Source organism: Antechinus flavipes, chromosome 2 (assembly GCF_016432865.1).
Source record: "Antechinus flavipes isolate AdamAnt ecotype Samford, QLD, Australia chromosome 2, AdamAnt_v2, whole genome shotgun sequence".
Classification (NCBI taxonomy): Eukaryota; Metazoa; Chordata; class Mammalia; order Dasyuromorphia; family Dasyuridae; genus Antechinus; species Antechinus flavipes.
In genome coordinates this window covers 284,819,312-284,844,221 of record NC_067399.1, presented here as the reverse complement: position 1 = coordinate 284,844,221, position 24,910 = coordinate 284,819,312, and positions in this window count along the sequence as shown.

Here is a 24,910-nt window from a genome sequence, read left to right as displayed (position 1 = left end):
ATAAGCATTTATGTAGAACTTTAAGGTTTGCAAAGAATTTTTATGATCTATCACATGATTCACACACTAACCTTGGGAGCTGAGAGGTTTGGGTATTTGAGAGAATAACAATATGTACATCAAAATCTCCTAAAATGAGATCTGGAGCAAAGAAAGACTGAGTAGGAGAATTTATAGAGGCATGCCTTGGAGGCTGGAAGATAAAAGTTATGCAAATTTTGATTGTGTAGTAGATATGGATAGACCTGAACCTTTAAGGAGGAGTGGTTTCTGAGTGATGGATTATAAGTGATTTGCCTGTTAGCTATAAAATTAATTTTCCTATTTAAATATAAGGTGACTATTATAATTCACAATTTTTCAACCTTCTCCTCCATGATGCTATGCTCACAAATTTGTCTCCTGTGTCATTGTTGTCCTTGTTTCACAGTTTCAAATGACAAAATATTGGTTAAAATAGACATTCTCCTGATTTTCTTATTGTGGTGACATCTTTATGTTTAAACTTTTCTAGAAAGTGGTGATAATTAGATTCAATATATCTTATCCATTTCCCACTTTTTGGAGTATTTCTGAAGAGATCTTGGAGCTATTGTATACAATTGTATACAATGTATACACTGCCTGCTTATCTTTATCATTTCTACTAATTGAGATTCATATTAAACTTTGGTCTGTCTAAGCTATGGCTACACAGATAGCTATTTCAGAAATTACACCTGTATCGGTTAACCAATAATTTTCTTTTTGTTAAGATACAATCAATTTCATTTTTCCTTAATACTATTCACCATTCATAGTATCTACATATGAATACATAGTATTCATGAAAATACAGATGTGAAGCTTCTTACTAATCAAATAGCATGAAGCAAATACCTCTCTACAAATCTTTTAAAAATTATAGTTATTTGATAAGTTTAATATGCAGACATTTCTGTCTTTTTGTACAAACTGTTCTTTCTTCTTCACCAGAATCATATGTATGCATGTCATCATTTGTGTTTCTGTTTGGGCCTCTCAAAAGAAGAAAAGATAGAATTTTCCTTCATAAAGAAAGCCATATCTCTTATATTAAAGAAGTCCATTTAAAATTATTAGTACTGGACCTTCTTAATTTTACTATGCTTTTGAAATGAAGAATAAAGGCATGAAAATATTACATGACTTGTCAAGTTAAGTATTATTACTAATATTAATATTACTACTAATACTAATTAGTATTAATTACTAATATTAGTAATATATTATTACATATAATATATATTATTATACATAATAAGTATTATAGTTATATATCCAAAGATATAGATAATCTATAGATATATATGTATAAATGTATATGCATGTGTGTATACACACACATATGTGTGTATGTGCATGTGTGTGTGGCTCTTTGGTAGAAAGAACATTTGGTATAATTTGCTTAGTAATGCAACCAAGTAAGAATTTTCCACATGGGGAGCACAGCATGGGCAAAATTATATAGCTAAGTGTAAGTAAAGTATATTAAGGACAGTAAGGAAAATGGTTTGGCTCAAAAGTTAGGCTAGTATTGGGAAATAAAATTGGAAAGGTATTTTGAAGTCAGATTAAGTAGGATCTTCAGTGCTATAACGAGAAATTGGAGATTTATCCTGTGTGGAATGAGATATCTGAAAGACCTTTTTTAAAATAAGTGTTTTTAAAAAATGTTGTTTTCAGAAGATAACACTGGAAAAGGTTGTAGAATAAGTAGAAAGTGTAAGAGATTAGAGGTAAAGAGATTCAGGCTTGAGATAATGAGATACTACACCTCTGGTAATAGAAATGAAAAAGAAAGAATAAAAGCATGGGATGAATTTAAAGGAAGATTTTGATGACTAGCTACAAAGAATTTTTAAAAAATGAATGTTAAAAAGACAAATTTTTAAACCTAGGTTATTACCTTGATAAAATTAAAGAAATTAAGAATTTTATTTTTATTATACTGATTTTTAAAGGGATGTCATGATTCTGTCTTAATATAATAATAAATGGTGATAATAATAAAATTATTAATAACAATAATAATAAATAATAAGTAAATAATAAAATGAGACAATATTTGCATAGTGCTTTGCACAGTTCCTGACACATAGTAAGTGCAGTATAAATGCTTATTCCCTTTGTTTCCCAAATGCTAAAAGATACAAAAATGGCAATATAGATTTAAGAGTAATCTGTTAAATTCACAAGAATAGTTGATTTTTCTGAAGTAGGAAATGTAGAGAGAAAAGTTTAGAGGGTTGAGTCATGAATCTTGGGAAACATTCAGAAAAAGCAGACCAGACCAGAAAAGAAGGAAAGATCAGAGATGCAGAAAGAGAAATAGGACATTATCATGTTAAAGAGGCTAACAGAGTTTTAAAAAAAAAAAGAAAGAAAAGGGGTCAGATGATAGTATTAAGGGTCATAAAACTATCAAGAATTCTTTTAAATGAGAAAAAAAATTTTCATTTCTCAAGAAGAATGTTACTCTGAGACAGAATCTTTGTTAGTGGATCAGTAGGGAGAATGAAGAGGAATTAGAGACAATTAAATAATACTTGACCAAAATATTTGGTAGTAAATAAAATTGGTAAAAATGATAAACTATGGAAATTATCTACATTTGAGCAGATGTAAGAAAGAAAACTAATATGCTGTTAGCATAATTGAATTTGCCTAAGTATTCAGGAAGATAATTTGGAATTATTGCAGAAAAATTACTAAACTGTTGAAATACTTTGACCTAACAGTCTTCATCATAGGCATATACTCCAAGAAGAAGGAAAAAAAAAACCAGAAAGGGTTTGAAAACCTAAATATATCAAAACATTAATAGTTACACTATTTTAATAGCAAAATGTTGGTAATAATGGAAAGGGCAAAACCAAATTGTGATATATTTATGTTATATAAATATTATATTATTTATTATTGTATTACATAAAATTATGTATTATGTATTTGTAGAGAGCCAGAACTCTGGAGAAGTATACTTGAAAGGAAATGTTAACTCAGAGGAATTGATGAGACAATGATTATCTAATTTACATATATACTTAATACTTAGAATGGTGATGTAATGGTTCTCTAAGTTCACACATAATCAGTATTCTATAATGATGTAATTACAATAAGGTATATAAGAGCCAACAAGGGCTGGAGGAGAGACATTCCATCTCCCACCATCCTGGTGACTCTCCTGCCTCCTACATTTCTCCATTAATACCAAGGCCCATCTTAAGGTCCCCCAGAAAGCTAGCCTGATCCCAGGCAAAGGAGACAGAGTATGAAAGAGACTTTGGACTTTATTCCTGACTATTCTTGTAGTGATTATTCTGCTGAAACCAAGGTCCATTCGGAGGACTCCAGAGAACTAGCCAGAACATTACATATATTGTATTATATAATACATGTATTATATAAAATTAATAATTATATAGAATTCAGAGAAACATGAGAAGTCTTTTATGAATTGATCCAAAGTACAGTGAGCTATAACAAAGATTACAATAAAATAAATGAAAACAAGAGTGACTGAAAGTCAGCCAAATGCTGATTAATTATAATCTTAGCACCAAAAAATATGTGATATAACACGCTTCCCTTCTTTTAGATAGAGGGGTGAAGGAAAGAGGAATGGAGAACCAACACCTGTGGAATATTATAGACACTGTAAGATGTGCTTTTTGTATTAATTGGTTTTACTAAATGAATTTTTTCTATGTTACAAGGGAGGGTCCATTTGAAGGTTTATAATGGGAAATAACTACTGACATTTAAAAAGACATGAGCAAAAGTTAAACAAAAAATGTTTTTAAGATGGAGAAAAAAAAATAAGTGACTAATAAATTGGCCATATCCTGTGGTTAGGATAGATAAATCTATAACTGTGTCCAACAGTCTTTTCCCTTGTAATAATAAATTGTTTTAGGGAAGGTGTCCTAGAACTTGCAAAGTTTTCCTTACAATGAGGTATATTTATTGTTGTTGTTAAGTCATTTTCTGTCATGTCTGACTCTTCATAGCCCCATTTGGAATTGTCTTGGCAAAGATATAGGAGAGTTTTGCCATTTCCTTCTCCAGCTTATTTTATAAATGAGGAAACTGAAGCAAACAGGATTAAGTGGCTTGCCCAGGGTCACACAGCTAGGATCTGAGGCTTCATTTGAACTCATGAAGAAGTCTTCCTTACTCCAGGTCTGGCATTCTGTGCACTGTCACCTTGCTGCCTCCTCATAAACATTACTTTACAAATTAGGAAACCAAGATTTTCCAAAATGAAGTTGCCTATAATCACAAAGTAATTAAGTCTCTAAGCCTAAGTTCAAGCTCAAGGCTCCTGATTCCAGAACTAGCAGTCTTTCCATTTCCACTAAGCTTCTCTACTTTCTCCAGATGGAGAACAAAGTAGGACTGAAAAGAGTCAGTAGAAATTGAGAAATTGACTAGGATAAATATAGAAACAAGGCCTGTCAGGAGCCTGAAAATAATTAAATCTAAAGCACAAGTAGAAGAGTTAGCCTTTGGGAGAATGGATGAATGCCTCTTCTGAGGCAATTTAGCTCAATATTCATCAGTTCCCTTTCCTACAGATAACATAGTGCTCACAACACAGCAGGCAATTAAAAATATGTATTGAATTGAATTTGTTGAACTGTATTGCTATTCATTTTCTGTCTTTCTGAGTCTTAAACATGGTTTCCACTTCAGTGAATCTTGCTCTAAAACAATGTTCCCACTTATGGATTTCTGCAGTTTTCTACTGTCCATCTGTGGGAATTTTGGAAATAGGGTTATTTTCACCTCCAGCCTATTCTGAAAGTGAAATCTCATAGACAATTTTTCTTTGCATTCTTTCCAGGACTTCCAGACGTATTGATGCTATGGTTTTGATACCACTTTAGAGAGTTGTAGTTGTAAAATAAGCTTTTAAACATATAATTTAGAGATCTAGAAACAATCATAAACATCTTAAAAATTCAAGAAGCTACACAAGTCCCTAACTCTAGCAATAATATTCTGAGTCCGATACCTAGAGCTAAAGAGGAACTCAGAATCTACTTAGTCCTGATGAGAAACCCTGGGGAAGTAAAATGACCATCCCAAGCTTATGGACAGTAAGAGGCAGAGCTGGCATTTCCAACTCCAAGCAAATCCATCACCCTTCAATGAATCACACTGTCCTTGGAAGTTTTTCTACCTAAACAGATAACCAGAAAATAGCTCACAATTAATTTAATAAAGCATCACCTTCTCTTAAACTTGCTGGTTAACTGAAGTGTTAATGCAGCAGGCTCTATGCTACATTGCTTGTCACTCTTTGGCTTATTACAGAATTCGATGACATGTTGATGCCACATTTGGGCCATATGGTGCAATCAGCAATTTCAGTAAATCTGGTTCCCTGTGGCTTGTTAAGATGGCCCAGGGAGTAGAAGGACCATTATTTCTGGGTTCCTGCTGCTCATATGGCCATAGACCTAGGATACTGTTAACTACCCAATTTTTTTAGTCTTGCCCAATATTATACATATACATTATAAAATATGTATATTTTATGTATATATATATATATATGTTCACCTTATCCATATATATCTAATATTTGCCTGCTAATATCCTTATTTTTTTCTGCTTTGCTATTAGTATTTAAGATACCATAGAATTCAGTGGTATGTCACTTTCAAATCTCTAAAGATTTGGCTTTCCTTTGGATTTATATAAGGCTTCTCTGGAGATGACTGACACTTGACCTTGTACATATTGAGTGAATTAATATGGTTGAGGACAAAAATATGTTTGTGAAAGGGATATAGTCTGCAACAGAGTTTTAACCCCATTAAGAGTAATTGAGTGAACTGTCAATTAGCTATCTCAGATTCTTCAAGACAGTTAATGGCCAGTGATGTATCAGAGGAATGCAAGCTCCTTGAGAACAAGAATTATTTTGTCTTTCTCTTTTTAATCTTGAGACTGCCTTTCATATCAGAAATCTTAATAAATGCTTATTTAATTAAACTGATTGAATACAAAAATGTGACAAAGTTCTATTCATCTGTTTTAATTAAATCTATGTAAAATGTGATTGATTTCTTTGAATCTGTCATTAGCATCAGATGTTATTCCAAATAAGATTGTTTCATCTTGTTCATCGGTTTTATGAGCCAAAAAAGTTAGAAAAAAAGTGGGACCAAATTTCTTCTATTCCAAATTCCTACAACTAACTAGAGGTACTGAAACACAGGATCAGAGTTTTTGTATTTGACCTATTCAAGAATAATCTGTCTCCATAAAACCACATCAAGCATTCCTGTTACTTAGGCAATAGTTCTCACAATCTCTTTATCTAAGAACTCAAAGTTATTATACATATATCTGAACACAACTACAGATTTAACCATCCTTATTATTGGAATTAGATAATATTAATGGTAAAAGTAAAAATAGTGACAGTCAACCATCATATGCTTTAGAACTCAGGTGATTGGCCCGCTGCTGACATTCCTACCTATTGGCCATTCTTGCATAAAAATTCTTGCATAAAAAAATCCCAACCCTGGGACCTTTTGGATTTTCATCCTTTCTGCTAAATAGGCTTAAATTGCCATTAAAAAGTCATGAAGAGAAGAATGAAAATGAAAATCCAAATCTTCAGCCCTCTTCAATGGAAATTAAGCTTGGTATTTTTTGAGCAGAGTCTAAACCTGTTACTTTCTGTCACTGTAAAGGGATAAGTATTGTAACTAAATGGATTATGCTGCATTTTACTAGAAACACATTACCCAATACTACCATTTATGAGTTAAGATTTCCTGTAAGAAAATAGTGTAGGGAAAAGGAGGGATTATTTCCTATCTTTGAAGGGTGTTTTATCACACTGTGCAATTGCCTGCAATTTAACACCTAAAACTGCTTAAAGTGCAAATGATATCAACCAGTCCACCCTAAGGGCCTGGTAATAGGGCCTCCGTTTGTATGCTGGAGCTGGTTTTGTCAGCACTTCCATTACCAGCCTGGTCTTTGAGGTAGTAGTTGGAGTTTTTTTTTGTCTCTTTCTCCCACTCTTCCTACCCACCCCCACTCAGCCACGAAAATGTGCTATGTTTTAAATCTTGGCATATGCAAGGATTTAACTTAAGAGCTATGATTTTCCTCAGACTTTCCCTGCCACTGTGTTACACACACACACACACACACACACACACACACACACACACACACACACACATCCTCAGAAGTCAGCTAGTCACAGATTAATGAAAAAGGAAGTAAAATGGAGGGACTGTGATAGAAGATGAGAATGGGGGCAACCAAGGTAGAGAGAAATTCACAGGTTCCCATAGAACTGAAGCTTCCTTTCTTTAAAAAGGTCAGTTTGTCAAGGTGGTTTTGCCTAATTTCATCTGTGTTGATGTACTAATATTTGAACAATGTATCTATATGCCAGAAAGTATCACACTGGGAGGACAGATTTAAGTATGTTCATATTTTAATAGGTTTACTGCATAGTTAATGCTTTACAAGAGCCATTTGAAACTGAAATAAAGTTCACATAATAGGGACTAATGGTCCTGGAAATAACGATTTAGTGTTTGGTAAATTAGTAATTAGGGAATTCAAAGAAAATGTGCATCTGCATAAACTGTTACAAAATGAAATTTGCAGAACCAAGAGAATGAGATACATAATGAAGATAGCAATTTTAAAAGAAGAGGAAGTTGACCTAGTAATATTAAAAGGAAAGAAAACAAATGAGGGAACATCATTTTTTAAGCATCTGTTATATGTCAGGAACTATGCTAAGAGTTTTACAATATTTCATTTGATCCTCAACTACTCTATGAAGTATGTGCTGTTATCAAACCCATTTTATAATTAAGTAAGTTGAGGCTGATAGAAGTTTCCCACAATCAAATAATTAGTAAATATCTAAGGCCATATATGTATTCAGGTCTTCCTGACTCTTAAATTCAGAACTTTATCCACTCTACTACCATAAACATACATTCCTGAGAAAAAAATAATCAAATATATCTCATCTCTCATGGCAAATAATGGAAGATTAAAAGGATAGAATATTGTAAACATATTTAAATAAAATATTGATGTGAAATGTTTTTATTTGATTTTGCCCCCTGTCACAAGGCAAGGGGGAAGAAAGGGTTTCAGACTGGAGTAGGTCGATGGGAAATAACTTTGATATAAAAACAAAGGATATCAATAACATTATTTTTAAAAAATATATAGTTAGGCAATACATGAGGTTTTTTTTTTAATTTTATAATAGTAGAAGAAAAGCTCAAACCAAATATTTTTTATTATTCACTGTTTAGTGTCCATCATGTGCAAAAAAAATATAGTGGGTGATGAAATGATTTTAAATGAGAAAATATATAGAAAGCACTCTCAATGCTAAAGCACTATATAATTCTTATGATTAATTAAATGTTTTAATAGTGAAGCCTGAAGTTCTCAAAGAATCTTCAGGGGAGTCAGTAATCTGCAGTGATCTAACTGTTCTAAATCTGAATATGAATTGAGAGTGCTCTGATGATATACTGCTTAAAGATCTAACAATGAGATAATCTCATAACTTGATATTATTGCATTGAATAGCATTGTGTATGAGGATTTAAAAGTTAATGCCAATATAGAGACAAATAAAGAGCAAAATTATAGTCTGTGACTTCAGACTTTCATATCTAAACAAATCTAACAAAATTATAAAAGATAAGTCAAGAACATGAGTAAGACTTTTGAAAATTTAAAAATTATAGATTTCTTGGAATTATTGAATGGGAATAGAAAGGAATATACATACTTCTCAGTTATGAATAGCTCTGTATCAAAAAATCATACATTAGGACATTATAACATCATAAATGCAAAAAAAGTCATTAAACATATCATTTACTGACACAATGAAAGACAAATTATTAACAATAAAAATCATTTAAAGAAAGAATTCAAATTTAAATGAAGACCAAATAATTTAATCCTAGAATTGGATCAAAAATTAAATAACAGAAAAAAAGTTTAATTTCATTTTTTAAAAATCATCTCAATGGAAACACCATACTAAAATTTTAGAAATGCAACCAAAGTTGTTCTTAGGGGAGATTTTATTTCTTATTAATCAACAAAGCAGCAGTGAATTAAGAATGAAAAGAAAACTAAACACAAAAATAAATATTTTTGACTTAATAGGTTAATAAAACTAAAATTTTAAAAAAACATATTTAATTGATATAAAACTAGAAAATTAAAAGAGATAAAAACCGAATTTCTAATAGCAAAATAGAAAGTTAGAATAAATAAAGAGAAAATAAAGAAAATATTTTGCCTAATTGTATGTCAATAACTGATCAATATAAATGAATAAATATTTATATAAATATACTAGCCAGATTAATGAACAAAAAAGGCTTTCAACAAACCTTTATTAAAGACTTAATATGTGTCAGGGATTCTTTCATGTGCTATGGATACAAAGAAAGGCAAAAATCTGGTCTTTGTCTCCAGGAATTCACATATTAAAATAACTTCATAATTGTTCCCCCTGTCTCATGTCTCTAATCCATCCTACATGGTACTGCTTAAGTACAGATCTGACTATGTGAATCATAACACTCATGTCTTCTGTTTGCCTCCAGGATAAAATATAAATTATTTTTATCTTTTATTGTTCTACACAGTCTATTCTCAATTTATCTTTCCAAATGCAGTGTAGGACATTCCTCATACATTCTGCATCTTGTCAAACTGACCTTCTTTCTGTTTCTTACTTTATTACTCACCATACTCAATTTCCTATCTCTGTATCTTTGTGTTGATTGTCCACTGTGTCTGAAATGCATTCTCTCTTTATCACAACTTCATAGAATGCCTCACCTTTTTTTAACTAAAGCACCACCTTTAACTGGACCCTTTCTTGATCCATCTAATTATTAGTAAGTTCCCTCACAAATAACTTTATTATTTATTTTGTATGTGTGTGTGTTTATGTGAATTTGTTAACTTTATATTTGTGTAGTGTATATTTTATAAGCACTCAGTGTCTCCTCAATTGCAATATCTTCTCTTTTTGAATGGGGATTATTTTATTCTTTGTAGTTGTATTTCTAGCACCAATTATAGTATTTGGCAGATGGTAGGTATTTAAATTCTTAATGATTAATTTAAGGCATGTGTGATGTAAATGGAAGGCCATGTTACAAAGAAGACACCAGCTATTGATGTTACCAGATCATGCCTCACAAAAATGATGGTATATGAGTTGAATCTTATTGGAACCCAAGGAAACCAGTAAGTAGAACTGAAGAGAGAAAGTGCTCCAAGCTTGTAGTACAGTTACTGAAAAAATCATAGGGTTCGGATATGTATCTTAGGAGAGAAGTTAGAACTGGATAAGGAGATAACACTTGAACCCAAAGTAGATAATGAGAACAAGACAGTATAAAAGGAGAAAAGAAGAACTATTTTAGATCCTTCAAGTAGCTCTGCACCATAAGTGTGAACTCAAGGAAGAGCCAATGAAAGTCAAATAAGTGAGAAAAAAAACTAAGCGTGATATTATGGTAACCTAGAGAAGAGAGAATATCTGAAAGAAGGAATCAAATTGTAAAGAAGTTGAGAAGGATGAGGAATTCTCAAAAGCTATCAAATTTGGCAGGTAAACAATCACTGATAACTGGTGAGAGCAGTTTCAGTACAATGATGAAGCCAGATTAAAGAGGGTTTCCAATCATGTGAAAAGAAAGGAAGTATAAACACTTATTATTGATAACTTTTTTAAGCCATGAAAAGGAAGAAAAACAGTAAGGGTAATAGCCAGTGAGGTGTAAAAGAAGTGCCTTGTTGTAACAAAAGCACAGTTGAGATTATGTAACATGCACTTGAAAATATGTCAATATATTCCCTAGGAAGCACAAGAATTATGATAGAGAGAGTCTATGAGCCCAGCATTGAACACATTGAGCAAGGAAGGAGAATATCCTGAGTGTCAGTAGATAACAATTTAAAGAATATACATTGGATGATAAATTTGAATGACCCTCAAAGGAGTAGAGGTTACTGAAAGATCTTGCTAGGAGAGTCTGCAAATGGGAAATAAGAAAAGTCTGAATATTCTACCACTACCTATAAATCATGGGATATGAGTGCTATCATTACTGAAAAGGGTGGCCAGAAATGATGTATTATCAGGAAGTAGCCAAAAGATGCAAAGAATAAAAAAAGAAAAGACTTTAGATGGAAGTATTTATTAAATATGCAAAAGGCATTTTAAAGAGTGTAATGAAAAGGAAAGTAGTAGGCAGAAAATAAAAGAGTTCTCCCCAAAAAAACAATCCAGTGATAAATGGATTTAAAAATATATCCTATCAGATATTTAAGTCAAAGCTTCTTAAACTATGAGCCACAACCTTACATAGGGTCCTATAAGTGGATATAGGGATAACAGTAAGAGGTGCCAAATATCCCAATAAAAATAAGTATACCCATCCCATTAGTATGCAAATTTATTTTCATCTTTAATACATAGTAAAAATACGTATATATATAGCCAAAAGATTGTTTTAAAATAAATTTCTTTATGATTTATTATCAATAAATGTATATTTTTATATTTATTGATACACCTATATACCCAGAGTTACATAAAAAATTTCTCTACAGGAAAGGCATCCCATGTGAAAAATGTTAAAGAAGCTCTGATTTAAATAACAATTCCAATACCGTAGAGGGCTGGAACTTTGGAGAAGTATACTTGAAACAAGGATACTTACAACAAAGTATTAGTTCAGTGGAATTGATGAGATGATGCTTCTTTAGTATACTTAGTATTTAGCATGGTGATATAATGGTTTTCTAGATCACACATAGATAGTGTGCTGTAATGATATAATCATACCACGGTATTTAAAGGCTGAGAAGGACTGAAAATAAGGCATTCCGTTTTTGACTATCCCCCTGATGGCTCTACTAAGATCAAGACTGGGCCAGAATAAAAACTCTAGACTGTATTCCTGACTATTCTTGTGGTGTTTATCCTGCTAAGACCAAGGTCCGTCCAAAGAACCTCTAAAAAGCTAGCTCGAACATTACACAATGCTTCATACAAAGTTTGAACGAGTAAGAAAATAAGGGATCTTACAAAATTGTTTCTATGATACAGATAGGATCTAGATATTTAAATTATGGAAAGAAAAAAAAAGAGAAGGAAGTTTATAGACCAATTCTGAATATTATTGTTGAATACATATATATTGAATAAATACTAGTAAAGATTTTATAGAAGCATATTAAAATATTATATACTACAATCAAGTTGAATTTATAATATAAAGTTTCTCAATATAAGGAAAACTGTAACATAAGATATTTTATTAATTACAAAGGCACAAAATCATAATAAATTAATATATACAAAAAAGCTTGTGACAAAATTCAACACCTATTTCTATTTAACTATAATGGGAATAAAGGAACCTTTCATTTATGTGGTAAATATTATCTATTTAAAGCCTGCATAATGTGTAATAGTCAAATATAAAACAAAATAGGCTTCATTGATACGGTATCCTCAGTGGTAATGATTACACAAAATTGGTCATATATTTAGTGGACTTGGGGGACACAAAACATGGGGAAAAGTTATTTGCCTACTGCATAAATTAAATGAAGAATGCCTGGATTTTTAAATTGTTTAGACAAGTATTTGTTCTATCAATATTGTGATTTCTACCATCCAGATCAGAAAATACATCCCTAATTCTGCATCAAAGACTCATTGACACTTTTCAGTAGATCAGAGGTACAATTATAAGCATTATTGCTACTATCATTTCTTAATACACTTCTAGAAATGCTAACTATAATATAAAACAAGAAAAGGAAGTTGCAAGAATAAGCATATGCAAAGCAAAACAAAAATAGGTATTATGGAAAGCAATTCAAGATTAAACTCAAAAAAGCACTAAAATATGTTTGCTTTTCTTTTTATTTTAGTGAAGAATTGCAAACTATCATGATGTTATATTAATATTCTGTAATAAATGACAAAAATGATGGATTTAGAGAAACATAGGAAGACTTATGTGAACTGATGACAAATACAGTAAGTAAAACCAGAACAATTTATGTGACTATAATAATATAAAGAAAAACAACTTTGAAAGGCTTATGAATTGTTATCAATGCAATGACCAATAACAAATCCAAAAGAAGCTATTCACTTCTTGATAGTGAAATGATAGACTGAAAATGTAGGAGGGATATATAATTTGAAATGTCCACAATGCTTAGTTAGGTGAGAGTTATTTTGATTATTATCCATGCTTAATTAAAAAGGAGAGTTTTTATGTTGGTGAGGGGATGAGAGTGGAGGAAATAATAGTATTGATGCCAAAAATAAGTAGAAAATAAAGAAAAGACTATCTTTGAAGCATCTTTAAATGCCAAAAGTGAACAGAAGAGAGTGCCAATGGACATACAAACAGGGCAGTTTTGAAATTAATATGTCTAATTTATCATGTGTTTAAAAATGAGCTAAATGTTTGTGGTTTCTTATACAATCTTTTTCTCTTTGTGTATAGAAATGGCTCTTAGTATTTTTCAAGATTAGAATAACAAAAATTCCAAATTAAACTCAAAAATGTTTTTGAAAGCTATGAATCTAATTTATTATATACTTTCTTTTTAAAAATAATTATAACTTTTTATTGACAATACATATGCATGGGTAATTTTTTATAATATTATCCCTTGCACTCACTTCTGTTCCAATTTTTCCCTTCCTTCCCTCCACCCTCTCCCCTAGATGGCAAGCAGGCTTATACATGTTAAATATTAAACTAAAAATTTTAATGTATTAATAATATACCAATACATTCCAATTGACCTGATATTTGATTATTATTAAAATGGGCAAAAGATTGAAGTGAGATTTTTTTAAAGTTTTCCTACATAGCTATTTAATAATTAAGAGTTAAGTATCCCAAAACCCTATACAGAAAAGACAAATAAGTGTGCGACAGAGGTACAATAATCTTAAATAAATATGAAGATTGAGGAATACGAAAGTTATCTCAGTAATTAGGTGGCTTCACATCTTATAATTGGGAATCTCAATAATTAAAATAAAGTACCATTTATATATGGCTTTATATTTTTCAAAAAACAAAAGCTGAGTACCATTCTACCATCCTTCTACATTAATTCAAAAATTAGTACTTCTAGATATCTATCAGTCAGGAAATTTCTATTCTCAAAATGTTATTGAAGTTAATAAAAATGGGTCATCTCATGGTAAAACTATATTCTTCTGAGAAATAAAAAAAATTCTTTAAAACAATCAGCTAATCAATAAACATTTATTTAGTGCCTACTATGTGATAGGCACTGTGCGAAGTGCTGAGGATACAAAGAAGCATGTAAGATACCCCCTGACCTCAAAAAGTTCAGTCAAATGGAAAGTGATACAGTTTTAATCAAGACATTTTCTGTTTCAGAAATTTCAGAAGAGGATTACCAGTTCGCACTCCTATCTAAAATCTTCATGGAGTTTTCAATTTTTCTGCACCAAGAAAATTTTACAGAGGTGATTAATGCTTCTTTTACTCACATTGTAGAAGAAATTGAATGAGGCAACCCTCTTTTTAATCTTGAGAATTTTTGGAACACCTCAGATCAATGAGATATATAACCACTCTTGAGTATCTGAGCTAATAGAATTCTAATTATTATTAAAGTAGAATTATCAGCACAGCGCATTAATGGGATAATAGATATGAGCAAAAGCTAATATGCTGTTAGTGACATACTGTCCAAGTAGAAACTGAGATAAAAGTTAGAAGTTCAGCAATAAACTATAATTTTAAACCTAAACATCCTTTGTTGCTGGGAGAAAGAAAAGAGGAGTGTAGAAAAGAAAAATAAGGTAGCCGTGTGTGTGTGTGTGTGTGTGTGTGTGTGTGTGTGTGTGTAAAGGGAAGAGAAAGACAGAAAGAAAAGAGAGAAAGGAGAGAAAGAGAATCAGAAAGGAAAAAAGAGAGAGAAACAGAGATAGACAAACTGTATTCTTAAATATGTTATTATCAGAGGTATTTTTTAAAAAATACATATGATTCAATATGAAGAGAACCCAACTGATAGTGAACTAGAAGGTGGAGATAATGGAGGATACAGAAATACAAGATGGAGTATAGCCAGCAGTGATGAGGAATGTAAAAATATGAGAGTTCCCAATTGAGATCAATAGCAAAAAATCATTCAAATAATCCCAGTACCATATTTAGGATACCTACCTAACAAAACAGATGGAGTCATGGAAATTTCCCTTTAAATCTGAGCATGTTATCTGAAGCAATTATATTGGCTAGTAATAGAAAAAAATGCTAAGTACTGAGTATAGACTTTCTGATACAAGAAGTACATGACAGCCCACACAATAATTACAAGATGTTTCATGAGCCAGCATTAATGCTCTAATTTTGACATTTGGAAACAGCTTCCTATTGCCAGTGGAATCTAACCAAATATAGAATATGTTTGACTATCATTTATGCACTAATCGGATCTATTCAAACAAAGCTTTACTATATCAAATATCTTTAAAAAGACATATTATGCTTAAAAAGCCAAGTTCTTCCATAAATCCCAGAATGTGAAAAGGATACTTCAGGTTGAGATAATCAGGCAATCAAAACCACACTTTGACAATGATTTTTATCTGTATTTTTTAATAATTATAGAAAGAATATATTTAGCATCTCCCATGCATTTCCTAAAGATTTACCATTTATTGGATCAATCTTTCAATTTGTCTTTACCCCAAATAAAATTTTAAAATAGAAGAAATTCTTCATCCATTCCCTTGCTACATGTCTTTGTCAACAGTGACCACTCCCCTAATCTCTACAGCAGCAGAGGATAAGCCTGTCTTACCTTTCATGAAAAGTACTCCATGATCCAAATTTACTTATATTCTTTTTCCCAGTAGAAAACTCCCTTAGATCACCTAGGTGATCAAAATATTAACTAGAATAATTTTCTCCAATTAATTTTTACCATGGAGTTAATGACTGATTACCCATAATCTTCTCAGACATATTTGTATTTTAAAGCTAATTACTAGTTAATCCCAAATAAATATTAAAAATCAATAGAGCTGTTGATTTAAAATAAAGTTGCAAAAATATAAGTAAAATACTAATATTTTTAGATATAAATACATTGTTTACAAACTATCTAAAAATCTGACCATCCAATCCCCAGGTTCAATATCCCAATTTTTCCTAACATTATTTCATCCACTTTTTTGACTATAAATTCTTTAAAAAAAAAAAACAAAACTCTTAAGTTTTATAGTTACTTAAGAGGGCTTAAAGTTTACCTGCAGCATGCTAATGCAAATCTTGGCAAATTTTTAAAAGTTTCATATACCATAAAGGATACCTATTAACATTATGGCTGCTAGAAGTTGACTGTGCTCACAGAAATGATGTCATTTATTTCCAGATAACTGTCAAGTTAAAATATTATTTTTGCAATTTGAAATTATAGATATCTCTCTTCCATGTTTCTTCATGAGAGGTAAAGCATTGTACACGTAGAAGAACAATTATGAAGTCAAAAAGTCTCGTATTCAGTTTGTTAACCTGAAACATACTAAGTAAACTCAGAAAAATCACTTAACTTTTTGGTTCCCTAGTATGTAAGTTACATACCAGGTACTTATCTGAATCATGGAAGAAAATTCCCATACATAGAGTCTCCTAAAATCAATGAAATTACAGCTTTGATTATTAAACTTACTCTTATTGATACATATTATTCAATTTAAGGCCATTAGGCACAGTAAGAAGAAATCAGAGTAAACGAAGAATAAAGATGAAGGAAATTGAAGAAATTAATCTAAAATGTAATTTAAAGATTGTTTGCCCTAGATCTTTTAGAATGATTCACTCCAAGGTTTTGAAGAGGCCTTATGAATTTAGCCCATCTAAATATAAGCCTTCTAAAACAAATAGAAGGGAAATAAAGAGGAATAAGGATCACATGAAATTCCAACAATCTTAATTAAATTTTAAAATTTCCAGCATTAAATTATCTGCTTGTAATATAACTTGACTATAAAACTGTCATCTTTCACAAAAAGTCACCAAATACCAGATGACCAAATCTAGGAATTTGATAAAGTTCTATTTCAAACCAGAAGTTTCTATTCTCACCATTCTTTTATTGTCAAAGGTTCTGATTTAACTATGCCCAAAGGGCTATCAGACTGTGCATACTCTTTGATCCAGCAGTGTCTTTTCTGGGTCTGTATCCCAAAGAGATCATAAAAAAGGGAAAAAGACCCACATGTGCAAAAATGTTTGTGGCAGACCTTTATATAGTGGCTAGGAACTAGAAACTATGGATGCCAATCAGTTGGAGAATGGCTGAATAAGTTACAGTATATGAATGTGATGGAATATTACTGTTCTATAAGAAACGATCAGCAGGATGATTTCAGAAAGATCTGGAGAGACTTAGATGAATGGAAGTTAAGTGAAATGAGCAGAACCAGGTGATTATTGTACAGAGAAACAGCAAGATTATGTGATGATCAATTCTGATTGATGTGACTCTTTTCAACTGAGAGGTGATTCAGGCCAATTCTAAGAAAGCCTTCTGTACCCAGAGAGAAGAGTGTGGGAACTGAGTGTGGATCACAATATAGAATTTTCACTTTTTTTGTTGTTTACATTATGTTTTCTTTCTCACTTTTTTCCTTTTTGATCTGATTTTTCTTGTACAGCATAATATTTGTGGAAATATGTATAGAAGAAATGCAGATTTTTAACATATATTGGATTATTTGCCATCTAAGAGAGGGGAGGGGAGAATGGAGGAAAAATTTGGGGGATACAAGGTTTTGCAAGGGTGAATATTGAAAATTATCAATGCATATGTTTGAAAAATAAAAACTTTTATAAAACTAATAAAAATAAAAAACAAAGGTTCCAATTTAGATAAAACATTTAATAAAACATAATAAAGACATTAAATTTTTATTGTTTCTGTCATTTGTGTGCTAACAACCCAAAACTACACAAAACAATTTAATGCAATATAGAGCAGCTGACCAAATCTTGTTATCTGTGTTTAGTTATTGTATTTTAATAAAATCCAAAAAGAAAAATGTTACTTTAGGGATAAAAAAAATAGACAGAGATCAACAAGCATTTATTAAGCTCTATGCAAAACCCTAGGCAAAAATCCTTATCTTCAAGTAACTCACATTCTAATAGGAAATAAAACAAGGGGGGGGGGAGGAAATATATACATACATATATATATGTATATATATATATATATATAGCTGAGAGAATAAATGGAGCATAATCTAAGAGGTGAAAATATTATTAGTGAATGAGAGGAAAACTGGAAAATGCTTCTTCTGGAAGCAAGGATTTGTGTTAAATCCAGAGGAAAGCCAGGTAAACTAAGAAGCAGAGTTCCAAAAATAGAGTATAGCCAATACAATGGTAGAGCAATAACAATAGAGTATCCTATTCAAGAAGCAGCAAGAAGGTCAATCTAGTAGCTGAATCATAAAGAATGTGGAGAATTAAAGATAAAAAGTCTGAAAAGATAGAAAGGAGGTGGTGATGGGGAAACAAATTATAAAGAGTTTTAAATTTAATTGAATGTAAAAGGCAGTGACTGGAGCTTATTGAGCAGGGAGGTGACATGATCAGTCCTAAATTTAAGCAAAATTACTTTGACAACAGAGTGGAAGATAGACTCAGAATGTGAAGAGATTTCAAGTAGGAAAAATACTTTGGTACTATTGCAATAGTTAAGAGGTGATAAAGACCTGAATTAGGCTGGTAACTGGATGGATAGAGTAAGAAATACATTAGAGGCATTATGAAGTTAGAAATAACAAGATTTGGCAGTGGACTAGATAAATGGAAGGGCAACTAAATTAAGCAATGGATAGAATACTGGGCCTGACATCAGGAAGACATGAGTTCAAATCTGTCCTCAGACACTTAATAGCTGTGTGACCCTAGATAATTAATTATGTTGTCTCGGTTTCATCATCTGGAAAAGGAGCTGAAGAAGGAAATAGAAAAGCAGATGTTAAACATGTGCAATTCTTCTATACATATTTCCACAATTATCATGCTGCACAAGAAAAATCAAATCAAAAAGGGAAAATGAGAAATAAAAAGCAAGCAAACAAATAACAACAAAAAGGTGAAAATACTATATTGTGATCCATATTCAGTCCCCATAGTCCTCTCTCTAGATGCAAATGACTCTCCCCATCACATCTATTAGAATTGTCCTGAATCACCTCATAGCTGAAAAGAGTCAAAGTCATCATAGCTGATCATCACATAATCTTCTTGTTGCTGTATACTATGTTCTCTTGATTCTATTCACTTCACTTAGCATCAATTCATATAAGTCTCTCCTGGTCTTTCTGAAATCAGCTTGCTGATCATTTCTTATAAAATAATAATATTCCATTATCTTCATATACCCTGATTTATTCCATCATTCCCCGACTAATGGGCACCCACTCAGTTTCCAGTTCCTTGCTACTGCAAAAAAGGCTGCTGCAAACATTTTTGCACACATGGGTCCTTGATCTCTTTGGGATATAGGCTCAATAGAGACACTGCTGGATCAAAGAATATGTACAGTTGGATAGCCCTTTGAGCATAGTTTCAAATTGCTCTCTAGAATGATTGAATCAGTTCACAAATCCATCAGCAATGTATTAATGTTCCAGTTTTCCGACATCTCCAATATTTACCATTATCTTTCCCTTAGTATCTTTCAAGAAATTATCAAATAATACTGCCCTAATGTTCTGGAACCAAAAGCCAAAATGGGCATTGAGTGGATCTGAACTGATTACCTCAAGAAAGAAATACCAAAATAAAAACTCCAAAGAACATTATACTCAAATTTCAGAACTATAAGCTCAAGGAAAAATATTAAAAGTGGCCAAAAAGAAACAATGCAAGTATTGGGAAGTCCTAATTAGGATTACACAGATCCTGGCAGCTGCAGCATTAAAGGACTGGAGGTCATGGAACATGATATTCCTGAAAGCAAAGGAATTAGAAATTGAATCAAAGCTCACCAAACTGGTGAAATTAGGCATAATACTTCAAGAGAAGGGAGAAATAGTCATTCAATGACATAGAAGGATTTTAAGCTTTCATAAGAAGATCAGAACTAAGTAAAAAATTTGACTTCCAATATCAGGACCAAGAGAAGCATAAACATGTATGCTTTTTATATCACTAATCCAATAATAAAAATTATGTTTTTTAAAAGAATATTTAGAGAGATAGGAGTATGTTTATAGATACAGGGAAAGGGATCATTAAATCAGTAGAGAATGAAGATAAAAGAAAGTACGGGAATCATAGCAGAAGTAATCTTGTGGAAAGACATTTGAGAATGGGATCAAAATTGTATATACATATTTGCCTTGTCAAGAAGAGGAATCAATTTCAATAATTTATGAGTGTATATGATCATAGGCAAATCCCTTAGTTTATTCTTCAATTTCATTTTTAAATGTTTTTCTTTTAAAATGTATTTATTTTTAATACACATTGGTTTATGAATCATATTGAGAGAGAAAAATCAGAGCAAAAGGGAAAAATCCATGGGAAAGGAAAAAAAAGACACAGAAAAAAGAAGTGAACATAGTATGTGTTGATTTACATTCAATCTCCATAGTTCTTTTTCTGCATGCAGATGGCATTTTTTTTGTCCAAAGTCTATTTAGATTGCTTTGAAGCACTGGATCACTGAGAAGAACCAAGTCTTTCACTGTTGATCATCACACAATCTCAATTTCATTTTTTAAACAAGGTCATTGACTAAATGAACTCTGAGGTCTCTTCATACTTAAAATCTTACTATACTATGATACTCCTCATTACTAATAAAAACTTACAACTTTTCTTTTAAAAACTGATACTATGTCTGGACAAGTTTTAGGCAGGTATTCTTTTAATAGTTTTTCCAACTGCATGTAGAAACAATTTTTAGCATTTAAAAAACATTGAGTTCCAAATTCTCTCCTTCCCTCCCCTTCTCACTTATTTAGAAAGTGAACAATTTGATATAGGTTATACACCTGTAGCATCATTTGAATCATTTCCATATTAGTCAGTTTGTAAAAGAAAACACAAATAAAAATAAAATAAAAACAACCCAAGAAAAATAAAATTAAAAAATATGCTTTGATCTACATTGTTTTCTCTGGAGGTGGATAGCATTTTTCATTATATCTTCCACAATTGTCTTAGATCTTTGTATTGCTGAGAATAGGTAAGTCATTCTCAGTCTATCATTGTATGATATCACTGTTACAATGTACAATGTTCTTTCTCCTGGTTCTGCTTGGTTCTCTTCACATAATAAATTCACAATTATTTTTGCAACTTTTTCTGAAAGTATTCCAATCATCATTTTTTATAACACAATAGTATTCCATCATAATTATATAACCAAAATTTGTTCAACCATTCCATAATTGATGGGCATCCTCTCAATGTCAAATTCTTTTCCACTATAAAAAGAACTGATATATGTGAGTGTGTTTATATATATTTCATATAGATCTAATCCCTATTTTCAATCCATTTGGGATACAGACCAAGTAATGGTATTGCTGGGTCAAAAGGTATTAGGTAAGTTTTCTTAACATTGTGTCCATAAATTTATTTTTGCAAACATTTCATAGCTGTTACATTATAAGTAGTTTCTTTTATAATCCTGCTTGCTTTATTTTATGTATTTGAAAACATTATTTTGAGAAGCAAACTATAAGCTTCTCCAGACTACTAGAGGGGTCCTTGACACATACAAAAATGGTTAAGAAATTCTCATTTAAAGTAAAATAGTTCATTACAAGGATAGTTCATAATCAAAATAAATTTTAAAATGTCTTCAGGGGCAAATGTTGTTAATAGTAACTGACATTTACATAGTATTCCTCAAATTCTTTTAAAACATTATCTCATTTGAGTCTCAGAACAGCTCAGTAATATTTATCCACATTTTACAAATAAGGAAGCTGAATCTCAGAGGTTGTTCAGGACACAAAGCTAATAAATTTTCCGTACCTCCAAGTCAAATTCAGGTCTTACCTCCAAGTCCAGATCTCTTCATAATGAGATCAGCCACTGATATCCATTTTACCAATGGGGCGCTTTGTGAGAGTAGGAAATCAATACCTACTAGTCTTAGCCACTCTTTTTTAGACAATTTCAGGAACCATACATAGGATAGAACCCACTATCCTAAAAAATCCACCATATCTTCTTGAGTTATATTGAGACAAACTTCTTCTACAAATACCCTTGGATAAATATAATGTAATAGGAAAAACTCTATACTAATTTTAATTTCATGTTCTAATCTTAACTTTAACATCAAGAGGAAAGACATAGATTACATATAGTTATTATCCCTTCCATATTGTGACCTGAGTTCAAATGTTAATCCCATCTTTGACCACCTCCATGACTTGGGGCAAGACACTTAACATCACTTTCTTAATTTGCTGTGTGATTTTAGGCAAGTCTCTTAACCCTGACTGCCTCAGTTCTTCATCTGTTAAATGAAGTGGAGAAGAAAATTGTAAACCACTTAAGTATTTTTGCCAAGATACTCCAAATCATGTGGCAAAGATGCATACAAAACTGAAATAACTGAACAACAACAAAAATTACAAAGTTAGGCTTCGTTGCCATTATATTCTCTTTCAGCTGTAAACTTATGTCATTATGGTCCTTATTCAATCATGCCTATGTTTTGTTTACATGGCACTGAGACCTGGAAATATGTAGATAGACTAATTTAACCTTTTACATTTTTTGACGTTTAGTAGAGTAAGGAAGCAATGTAATATGCAATAGAGAGAATGCTGTCCTTGAGATCAAACACATGGCCTAAAATCCCTAGCCCTGCTACAGTATAACCCTTTAAGTAAAACATTTAATTTCCTTGGACCTTATTGCATTATAAAAGAATTAAACTAAATGATCTTTACAATATCCAGTTCTATATTCTTGAAGTAGGCACACTCAGTGGCTCAGTTAGGATTTATAATTCAGAAACAGCACAGATTTTTCCCTTGTCCTTAATGTACTAACACCTTTCCATTTATCATTTAGCAATAAGATGCTCTTGAGAATGTTTCATATTTGTTTTATTTCTCCCAACAGCTCTGAATCTCTTCAATTTATCTGTTCTCTAATAATCAGGAAGTAAGCATTTCATTATTTTATTAAAGCATTTATGATTGTATTGTCTGAAAGGCACCTGTTTTCAAAATTCCTCAGGAATATTAATTAGCTTGTTTCTCTGCACAAAAGATGAAGCTATCTTTTTTTAAGAAAGCAATTACATTTTATTGAGTGGTAGTAATAAAATTTATTTTACATATTTGTTTTTGTGATAATATGTAAACAAATGTTAGAAACAAAATATGGATCATTTTTTTCCTGCAAAAACTGACACAATATTTTTAGGATTTCAACATTTTGGAACAAAATTTCTAAGTGACTACATCTTTTCTTCTCCGAAATAATTTTCAGACATCCTGGAAAAAGTAAATCTAATACCCCAGTTTCTTGCATACAGAATTAACATGCAATTATACTAAAGGCTCCCATTTTCTTCTCTCCATTTTTATGCATCAAATATTCTTAAGTTTTCACAAGAGAGTTGAAAAAGCTTCTCAGTGTTTCCAAGTACAGAAAACCAGTGCTGAGTTAATCCATAAATGCCCTCTGGTGACAGTCTCTAAAAATGCAACTGATTTTATTAAGGGGTTTTTTCCCCCCCTTCTTACTTTGCACTTGTTCTTTTCCTTTAGAAAAATTCAATATAGCCATGAGGTACCACATGCTGAGAAGGAAAAGAAATGATAAATTCTACAGATTAGCTGATCAGATCCACTTATTTCTGTGTTCTTAGAGCACTGAGCTATTTGGTGATCTGTGATTTGGGTGAATATTAACTTCTGTACTGCTTTTATCAGTTCAGAATAATAATAGTGAAGCTAGAGCTTAAAGTTAAAAGTGAACAAGTCTTAAGTATAACTATTGTCCAAGCAGTACATAGCAGATTTGTGTCACTGGGAAAGGAGTATACCTCACCCTCACCTCTGGGTGAATGTGTTTCTAAGAGATAAACGGTGACATCTCTCAAATTTTTGCTTACTGACCATGAGATTCCACTGGGAAATAGCTCCTAATATTGGGATTAAAAACAAACATAGTTAGTATGATGGATTTAGATAGTTGCTTTTCTTCTGAAATTAGAAAGGTGGCTGATTTTGCTCTGTTTTGTTTTGTTGTGGGGTTTTTTTTGGTGACTTACCTCATTTATCTTTATTTATTACCTATAAAGCTAAGTATACAATAACCTCTTGAAGAACAGGAAATTTTTTTGCCTCTATGTCCCTATCATTTAACAAGCACTTATGACATGTTGGTTGAAGCCAACTGACTTAAATTGAATTCCCAAAACTATCATTTCTATTCCTATTAAAGATATAAAATAAAATATAGAAAGGTTAAATCCTTTGCCTACCATCTCATGGTGACTAAATGAGGAACCAGAATTGGAATGTCAATCTTTAAGCTGGGTTTCAATGTGATTTATTAAATTTTGATGCCATATGGATTCACAAGTAGAATCTAAGAGTTTTCTCACCAGATAATTAATGCACATTTGCCACAAATTATATCACAAGCATACTTTTTTTCCTAATAGGGGTATATTACTATATTCCTCTTAGAAAAGCAAATAAGAAAATAGAAAATTGTGAGTTTTCCAGATTTTTTTTCTAGAAACAGATTTTATC